Below are 10,554 nucleotides of genomic sequence, written 5' to 3'. Positions count from 1 at the left end.
CGCGCCAGGAGTTGGAGACTGGAGCTGTTCCTATTCAGCCATCTTGCTCCGCCCCTCTGAAACAATTTTTAAAACCACAAATATTGGCATGGATGCAGAGAAAAGGAAATGCTTATACACTGTAGGTGGGAATATAAATTAGTTCAATCTCTATGGAAAACAGTAGAAGTATGTCCCAAGGAACTAAAAAGAAAACTACAATTTGATCTAGTAAGCCCATTACTGGGTATCTACCCAAAGGAAAATAAATCATTATACAAAAAAGACACCTGTACTTATGTTCACCACAACACTATTCACAATACCAAAGTCATGGAACCAACCTAAGTTTCCATCAACAATTGACTAGATTAAGAAAATGTGATATCTCTACACTATGGAATATTATGCAGCCATAAAAAAATAAAATTATGTCCTTTGCAGCAACATGGATGGAGCTGGAAGCCATTATCCTAAGAAAACTAACTAGAAAATGGAAACGCAAGTACCACATGTTCTCAATTATAAGTGGAAGCTAAGCAATTGGTACGTATGGACACAAAGATGGAAGTAATAGACACGGAGGACATCAAAAGTGGGGTGAGTGGGAGGGAGTGAGGTCGAAAAGTTAACTATTTGGTACAATGTTTACCCTTTGGATAATGGGTACACTAGAAGCCCAGATTCCCACCAGTGTATGATCTACCCATATAACAAACATGCACGTGTCCCCCCTAATCTAAAATAAAATTTAAAAAAGCAATCTGCTAGATACCATTTGGTAAACTGCTACATCAGAAACTATAATTATTGGTCAGAAATTTAAATTGAGACATTAATTATGCAGTTGCAGTTTGCAAATCTGTCCGTTATAAATGAATGTCATGAAAATGAGATCAGAATGTAAGCTTGCTCCTATTCCATTGTAGTCTGCCTACTAGTACTAGTTCTCAGCCCTGGATGCACATCACCCGAGGAGCTTTTAAAGACTGTTATTGCCTGGGCTCCATCCTAGAGATTCTTATTTAACTGCTCTGAGGTTAGGCCTCTGTAGTGGTACTTTTAAATTCTAAAGTACAGTCAGCATTGACAACACCTGCTATCATATAATAGTTACTTCTGGAAACTTTTGGCCATTCTTGGGTCCCAAGCATAGATCAAATATTGGAGATAGAATGTTAAACAAACTCTGATCCATTTCTTAAGATGGGTTAAATTTTTAGCTCAGTCACATAGGCGAGATCTCCTGCTTCTTCTTCCAACACATTAATAGGCCCAGCATTTCAGTAACTGGCACTTGTAGCTTTGATCAGCTCATATATGGTGACTAGCGAAGGCATAACCAGTCATCTGAAAAAATGTAAGAATAGTTTAATTTTTGGTAAACCGCACAACACAAAGTCAATCATAATGTAATGTCTCTGAGTTTCACTCTCATTGGCTTTCCATTAGCATCTATCTTGTCATCAAAAGAAATCTCACCTAAGCTTGTGAATGGTTTCCCTCTGTCCTTGTACCACAATACAACAGATGGAAGAAATTACAGCAGGAAAAATAGCTACAGACCGGAGGTCTCATGGTCAGACACATGAAACAGAAAGTCTGGCCTTCCCTTTTCGGCACAGATCATAACTATTATTTTAAGCAACCGAATGCAAATGTAGAGTTTGCTCAGAGGCCTCATTGTGTAACTGATATGAAAGAGACCGCCACCATCCTTTTATGCAGCACAAGCTATCCTTTAAAAATTGTAGGTCTAGCAGATTGGCTGGAAATCCCCCGTGGGGAGGAAGGAAGCACGCTAAGCTGGCCTGACTAGCGGAGGGAGAGTGGGGAGTCTGACTGGGTCATGCGGTGGGCTCACATCCACCCCCACCCCAAATAGAACTTCAACCCTTCCTCATCTCCTTCCTGGGTTCGGTGTTTCCCCACTTAAATCATGCTTCCACTCCAATCCCAGGCAATATCAAAAGAGAGTAATAAATAGGGAATTTACGTAGATGCAGAAAGGACAAGCTTTGCTATGTTTTAAAATGAAGACAATATCAGTAAGAGAAAGTTTTTGTCTGTCTTTTAGATATTTCACTCTGAGGATGGACCTCAAAGGGCCACTGTCCTTTATCATTTCCTATGCAGGACTTCAGGGATGTGAATTATTCTCACCACTTTTCTCTGCTCTAGCTTCACCAAGGGGTAAATTTGATGGAACCAGATGACCCTGAGGGATGAGAAAGGAGTGAAATGAGAAGGCATGAAAGGAGAGAAGAGAAGAAAGAGGAAGACAGAGAAGGGAGACCAGAGACATCCTTATGTCCATGGGAACTGGATTCCACATGAATTAATACTTGTCAGAGGACCAAAGTAAGGAACTGTTTTCACTGTCCTCTGGAAATTGTGTATGTGCTTGATGCTGCAATGTTACGATTTTCTAATTGGGAGTGGACTGTACCTTCCTGACTTTTCAAATGCAGTATTAAGGAGAGTACTGAAGACAGGGAGAGGTTCAATAGCAAGCCTGAAGGTTTATGGCAAATTGAAATCTAATCCATATGAGGTCAGTGGATTAGAGAGCCCAGAGAAGGTTCTATAGAAGGAAGTGGGACAGGGGCTTCAGACCTTGGCCAAAACTAGATTAATATGGTTAGGATTATGATACATGGCAAAGGTACCATGGAGAGCATGCAAATGCTTTAACATGAAGAGTTCCATAAGGAGAAACACAGCTTGACTTCCTGGGATCCCATTCCATAAGCACGCATGTTTTTCCACAGTTGCAATTACAGCAAGTTTATTTTCCTCATTTAATTTACATATTCTTAGCTTTTTACGGTTTTTAAGGTGTCATACATTACTTAATTACTTGTCCATCTTTCTTTTTCTTTTGCTATTCGTGATGAAGCAAGGAACAACTTTAGGCAAATATCATTTTGCTACTTAAAACACTAGATTGCCTCTTGTAAATAACTAAAGAAAAGAGCACCCATTACCAAGAGTAACACTGAACAACTTTTCCCTCTAGCAAGATGCCTTTTAATTTAATTACATTTATTCTTCCACCCAGTTTGAATGGAGAATCACGGAGTCATATGTGCCCTAACCCCCATCTATTGCTAAACACGTAGGCTATAGTTTCTTGATTTAATGCGGGTGATTTAATGGCACCAATTGAGAGTTAAAATGTGAATTACTCAAAGACAGCATCAATTCCTAAATTGCAGCCTTCCCAGAGTTCAAGTCTAAGAGTTATAATTTAACAATACCTTTATGACATAAACTATAAATATTATCATTAAACACAACTGGAACTTGTTCATATTTCTTATTTAAAAAACAGGATTTTTAAATATACCTTTAAACCCTGAAATCCAAGAGTATTTGAATAGGTAATCCAATTCTGTAATTTCTCTAACTCCCAGTAGGTGGCGATGTTGCTCGCTGGTGTGGTCCCTGAGGGCCCCGAAGAGTCACATTCAGAGCACGGGCGGATGGTGAACCTCGGACAAGATGAAACATGGGCAGTTCTTGCATCAGAGGGATGCAGTCTTTTGTTAACTACTAAAAATTTCTAAAACTATTGATTAAACTGAGTTAGCTTCACTTAGTAAAATTAACTTATCCCCACGTCGCCCCCTCCCTACAACTGCACACAGTTCCATTTGATTATACAAAAAGTCTTAATTCCTTAATCTGAAAATTAAGAGCTTTCACACACTGATTCCAATTTATTTATGTCAGTGGTGAAGGAGTTAAGAACATGACGTCACAATATGCTGCTCTGGAATACTGATTATTTGGAGTTGAAGGTACTTGGAAAACAGCAGGTGCAAGAAGGTCACTCTGACTTTCCTTCTGTTTCTTAACAGCAGGCGATGAAAGTCCCCTGTGAAAGATGTCCTTCCTATTCCAGAGGGAAAGTTCCATTCTTTTTAGCAGGGGAAAGGTGAAGCTGAGGGGAATCTGCACAAACAAACCTTATTAAATTAACCCTTATCTTCCTAATCACATCTCCGCTTAGTTAACTCCCCTAGCCCAAACCCCTTGGCCTTGTCACATTTTCACAATTTGCTGCTCTTTGTCCAATTCAGTGTCGAAATTTTCAACTGTAACTGCATCTTGGGATCTTCATTTTTTATGAGGGCTCTTGTGCCATGCAAAACTTGTATTAAATAAATGTGTATGCTTTTCTCCAAGTAGTCTGTCTTATACCAATTTCAGTCTCAGGCCCAGCCAAAAACCTCTAAGTGAGTAGGGGCAAATTTGGCCTCTCCTACAGTGGTATACAGGATGGATACAAATAGGGAAAGACAGGAAGCAGGGAGAACAATTAGGAGATTCCCACAGTGTTTTAGTTAGAGCTATTTAAATTACTGAAATTTAAAAAGGAGTTCATTATAAAGGATTGGAATGCAGCAGCAGGCCTGAGGAGCAATAGCAATAGGGAAAGTGACCTAGACTATCAGACCTCTGCCTCTAATTTCTGTCTTCGCTCTTATCTATATATTTGTTTCCTTTTTTGTTTCCTTCTCTCTCTTAAAGATGGGCTCTCTCTCTCTCTCTCTCTCTCTCTCTCTCTCTCTTTGTTTTAGACGGAGTTTTGCTCTTGTTGCCCAAGCTGGAGTGAGTGGCACAATCTCGGCTCACTGCCACCTCTGCCTCCCGGGTTCAAACGATTCTACTGCCTCAGCCTCCTGAGTAGCTGGAATTACAGGCATGTACCAGCACACCCGGCTGATTTTTTTGTATTTTTAGTAGAGATGGGTTTCTCCATGTTGATTAGGCTGGTCTCAAACTCCCAACCTCAGGTGATCCTCCTGCCTCGGCCTCCCAAAGTGCTGGGATTATAGGCGTGAGCCACCGTGCCCGGCCTCTTTTTTTGGTACACACGGGAAGAAGATGATGACCAGCAACCTGGATCCTACATTTTCCATCATCACAGAAACTGATTCTTTTGTTAATCTTAGGGAAAGATTTTGATTAGCCTAATTCAGACTGATCACTTGTGACCAGTGGAATACGATCAAGTTGTTCAAAATAGTTGTGCCCTAACCATGCAGATGGGAGAAGCAGGTCGGTTCCTGGAAGATGAGGCTGGGCTGCAAAGACCTGACAATGTGCCCGGTACATATTGAGGCCTAGATGTAAGGTAATGCTGTTCTGTGCCATGGTGATGTTGAAGTAATAATAAAAAGAGGACATACGTAGGAGACATTTGGGGGAAATAATTTGTACAATCTGGAGAATGATTAGATAAAAGGTGAGAGAAAGCATCAGAGAACTCCAAATACTGTAAATCAAACCAAAAAAAAAGGGAAAGTTGGAACTATGGGGGATGACACGAATGCAATAGAGTGATTTGAAGATGCAGAGGGTTTTGAACTGGCTTGGAACGTCCTCCAGGATTTTTGTGGCAGATCATAATATAGGTCAAGAAGGATTTAAATTTAGTTCTTATATTCTCAAATTGACAACTCAATGAATTGCTTTAAGTTTTGAAAATTTACTTTCATGAGAGTCAGATCTGAACTGGCTTCTCTATTTTGGCAGAAGCACCATCATGAATCTCAGAACCTTTAAAAAGACACCCAAGAGTAGCAATTTTCTTTCTGGGAGTACAGATTCTATTTCTGACATGTAATTTTCCTTATACTGAACACCAAAACTGGGGACTTGAATCATAAACATGTTTAACATTCAGAGGAGACATTAGTAGGATCCTTTTAAATATTGAAAACATAATGAAATCAGGATCCCAGTCCGAATAATCTGCCTTTTCTTAAAAGGCAAAACAGATAGTGTGGGAGACTAAATCCAGGAGTTCTTGATTCAAATCTAATCTGGGCTCCATTTAACTAGGACCTCTGTATTATTTTTATTTTATTAAAGAAATGTTATCCATATTACTCAGACTAGACAACCAATAAGAAATAGAAAAGGATTATAACTAGACAGAATGTATAGATATACTACATGCTCTTTTTACACTTAAAGGATTGATGATATTGTCACTGTTGCATTAAAAGGTCTGTGATTTGGGAGAACAAAGGCGAATTTTGACTAGCCTAACTTGGACTGATCATCTTTGACCAGTGGAATACGATCAAGTTGTTCAAAATGGATGTGTCCTAACCATGCAGATGGGAGAAGCAGACTGGTTTCTGGGGGTTAAGGCTGGGGCTGCACAGACCTGACAATGTGCCTCATAATTATTGAGGCCTAGACGTGAGGTAATGCTGTCCTGTGCCACGGAACCTAAAGAACTTAATCCAATGCCCTATCCCACTAGGTAGGCACTGAGCTGTCTTGGGCAACTGACTTGCTTCTGTATCACAATTTACTATTTCACTGTCTAAAATCAGTGTCTACACTGAGGAATCTTGGCTGATCTGTGGCAAGGGCTACTCATTTATCCATTCCTTAAACACTGAGTTTATTTAGTGCTTATTTAAAGCAAGTTTGGGGAGGGTTTGTCTCCTTCATGCCTCCACCCTCTTTGTTCAAAATCCTTTTCTTTTTCTCCTTCACTTTTTCATTCCTCTGGATTGTCTTGTATCCTATGTCTGCTCCCATACGGGTGAAATTACTGATTTATATCCTAATCAATTTCCTCACTTTTCCTTTAAATTTCTCTTCCACTTCCTACCCAATTCTTGCCCATTCTATACAATGTATTTATTTTGTTATTGTCATGGTAAATACTCAGGGACAGGGAAAGTTTTAGTTATTTAAAGTGGCCTATGTACTTTAGAAACAGAAGTGTAAAATCTGTGAGTGTATTAGTCATCTGTTGCTGTGTAACAAGTTATCCCAAAATTTAGTGGTTTACAAAAAAAATGTTTATTATCTCACAATTCCTATGGGTCAGGAACCTGACCTTGGCTTAGCTGGGTCGCCTGCCTTAGGGTCTTTCATAGGCTGCAGTCAAGGTGTCAACTGGGTCTATAGTCATCTCAAGTCTCAACCAAGCACACTCATAAGGTTGTTAGTTAGATTCCGCTCCTCCCGCTGAAGGCCACAGTTCCTTGCTGGCTGTTGGCTGGAGGCCACCCTCAATTCTTTGTCACGTGGCCTCTCCATGGGGCAGCTCAGAACAAGAAAGTCAGTTTCCACTGGTGGGAAGCAAGCAAGAGGGTGAGCAAGACAAGTTGTAGTCCTCCATAATCTAATCTCAGAAGTGACATCTCATCCCTTTGCTGTATTCTGTTCGTTGACAGCAAGTTTTTAGATCTAGCTCACACTTAAGAGGAGAGGATTACACAAAACCATGACTATCAGGAAGTGAGGATCGTGGGAGACTATCTTTGAATTCTGCCCCACACCTAGCGTATGCTATATAGTGAATAAAAGAAAGAATGTTACAATCCTAGTGGGGTATTTGAGAGATTATGTTCAGCTGCATTTTTTCCTATTTGCATATCTATGTTTGTGTGTGTCTATGTGTCTATGTTTGGGTGCTTAGAGAAGAGTAGTTTGTGTTCAGCCAGCAGGAGAGAGCAAATAACAAGCATTCCAAATCATATGCCCTCTCATGAGTTTCCCTCATCACCTGAGCCCAGGATCTCTGCACTTCTTCCTACATCTCCACTATTCTCCCAACTCTCAGGAAATGGCTGTTTCTTCCACTTTGCAAAGAAAATAGAAACCAGAGAGTACAATCCCCCTGAGCACTCAATGCTCACATCTACAAACATCTCCAGCTCCCTCCGTCTTTATCCTTACTGCACGCTGATTTAAGGACTGCCTGCATTCCGTCCAGGCAGCACCATCTACCTGTGCCCTGGGACCCAAATTCTTCTACCTTCTCAGAGCCACAATTCATCAGTAATTTTCTTTAAAAAGACAGGAAGCAAACGTTTCTTCTGTCCTGAATAATCCTTTGGTTAGTACCTTCTCTTACTCCATCCCTTTACAACCAAGCTTTCTGAAAGAATCATTTGTTTTTTCTTTTTCTTTTTTTTTTTTCGAGACAAGGTCTCACTCCGTTGCCCAGGCTGAAGTGCAGTAGTGTGATCATAGCTTACTGTAACCTCGATATTCTGGGCTCAGTTGATCCTCCCACCTCAGTTTCCCAAATAGCTGGGAATACAGGCATGCGTCACCATGCCAGGCTAAACTTTTGGGGTTTTTTTGGTTTGTTTGTTTGTTTTTCCTGTAGAGATGGGGTTTGGCTATATGGCCCAGGTTGGTCTCGAACTACTGGGATCAAGTGATCTGCCCGCTTTGGCCTCCCCAAGTGCTGGAATGACTGGCATAAGCCACTGTGCCCGGCCTTTTTTCAACTTCCATTCACTCTTCAACCCACTGCAATATGGTTTGTAGCCATCTCTCATTTGTAACAATAACAACAACACAACTCCTTCTGCTGCCCCTACTCCTCCACCAATTGATCTTCATTTATTTGTTCCTCTTTGCAACAAAACTCCTCAGTATTTAAAATGTCTCTTTTAAACTCATCTTACTCAGTGGGTTGCCTCTACTGTTACAGTGAAATGCTGTTTCAAAGTCCTCAATGACATTGTTAAATTCAATGATCAATTCTCATTCCACAGCCTACTTGACTTAATGGCAGGATTTGGTGTGGTTGATCAGTAGACTCCTCTTGCTGCATTTTCTTCACTTGATTTTGAGGATAACACATGCACTCAATTTTTCCTCTACCTCATTGGCCACTCTTTCAGTGACTTGTCTTCTCCATCTCTTAATATTGGAGGGCCCCAGGGTTTGGTCTTTAGTCCTCTTCTCTTCCACTTGATGAACTCAACCTGTCTTATGGCTTTAAATACCATGAACTGAGCACAGACTCTATATTTGCATACTAAGTACCTATTCCAACAGAATATTTAACAGAATGTCAAACTTCCTATGTCCTAAATTGAACTCCTGATTTCTCCCCTACCCAAACTTGTTCTATCCATTATTTCCCCACCTCAGCCAATAACATTTGCATTGTTTCAGTTTCTCAGGCCAAAAATAGTGGTTCCTCTCTTCATCTCATATCCTGTTCTGATGTGAGTTACTTGTTCTTCATGGACTTGCTTATGTGTGGTTTCATACATCATCTCCATCAGAAAACTCTGCTGGCACTATCTTGAGAAAATATCTAGAAGCTACTCTGTTCTCACCACCTTGGCTACCTGGTTTGACCAGCGCCTCTTGCCTAGAGGGTTGTATGAGCATTTTATTTAGCACCCTCTTTCCACCCTCACCCTAATATGTCCTCTCCCACACCCAACAGTCTAGTCTCCTTCCTGTAGACAGAGTGAGTCTTTAAAACAGGAGTCAGGTCATGTCAGTCTTCTTGTCAAAACCTTCCAGAGGACTCATCATTTCAGAATAAGTGAAAATCAAAGTTCCTACAACAGCTCACAAGGTCTTAGACGAGCAGAACTCTCTGACTCCAACTCCATTGCTTTTTCCTTACTCACCCTCCTCCAGCCTCACTGGCCTCCTCCATATTTTTCAAACATGCCAGGGATATCTATAGCCTTTCCAGGAGCCACTTCTTCCACCTGAAATCTCTTCCCCAGATATCCTCATGGCTCACTTTTTTGTGTCTTTCATGTGTTTGCCTAAAGGTCACCTTGCCAACAATGTTGACTCAAGTCATCCTCCTCCATGCCCTCCTTTCGCCACCCCTTCCTTTTTACCCCATTTTATTTTTTCCCATAACACTTTCATCTTCAAAGTTAAATCAAATTTACTTTTTACTTATGGAATATGTTTATTTGTTATTGTCTAGAGTGTAAGCTTCATGATGAAAGGGATTGTTGTATTTTCTTCATTGCTATATCCCTAGCTCCTATAAGAGTACCTCGGAGTAGGTAGGTATGCTTTTATTATTATTATTATTATACTTTATGTTCTAGGGTGCATGTGCACAATGTGCAGGCTTGTTACATATGTAGTGCCACGTTCGGTGTGCTGCACCCATTAACTCTCATTTACATTAGGTATATCTCCTAATGCTATCCCTCTCCCCTACCCCCACCACACAATAGGCCCTGGTGTGTGATGTTCTCCTTCCTGTGTCCAAGTGTTCTCATTGTTCAATTCCCACCTACGAGTGAGAACATGTGGTGTTTAGTTTTCTGTTCTTGAGACAGTTTGCTGAGAATGATGGTTTCCAGATGCAGCCATGTCCCTACAAAGGACATGAACTCATCCGTTTTTATGGCTGCATAGTATTTCATGGTATATATGTGCCACATTTTCTCAATCCAGTCTATCATTGATGGACATTTGGGTTGGTTCCAAGTCTTTGCTATTGTGAATAGTGCCGCAATAAACATACGTGTGCATGTGTCTTTATAGCCCCATGATGTATAATCCTTTGGGTATATACCCAGTAATGGGATGGCTGGGTCATATGGTATTTCTAGTTCTAGATCCTTGAGGAATGGCCACACTGTCTTCCACAATGGTTGAACTAGTTTACAGTCCCACCAACAGTGTAAAAGTGTTCCTGTTTCTCCACATTCTCTCCAGCACCGTGTTGTTTCCTGACTTTTTAATGATCGCCATTCTAACTGGTATGAGATGGTATCTCATTGTGGTTTTGATTTGCATCTCTCTGATGGC

The sequence above is a fragment of the Rhinopithecus bieti genome, unplaced genomic scaffold (assembly GCF_001698545.2).
Source record: "Rhinopithecus bieti isolate Rb0 unplaced genomic scaffold, ASM169854v2 scaffold_3767, whole genome shotgun sequence".
In the NCBI taxonomy this organism is placed as follows: domain Eukaryota; kingdom Metazoa; phylum Chordata; class Mammalia; order Primates; family Cercopithecidae; genus Rhinopithecus; species Rhinopithecus bieti.
The sequence above is the reverse complement of the archived record's forward strand: the minus strand, read 5'-3'. Positions refer to the sequence as shown.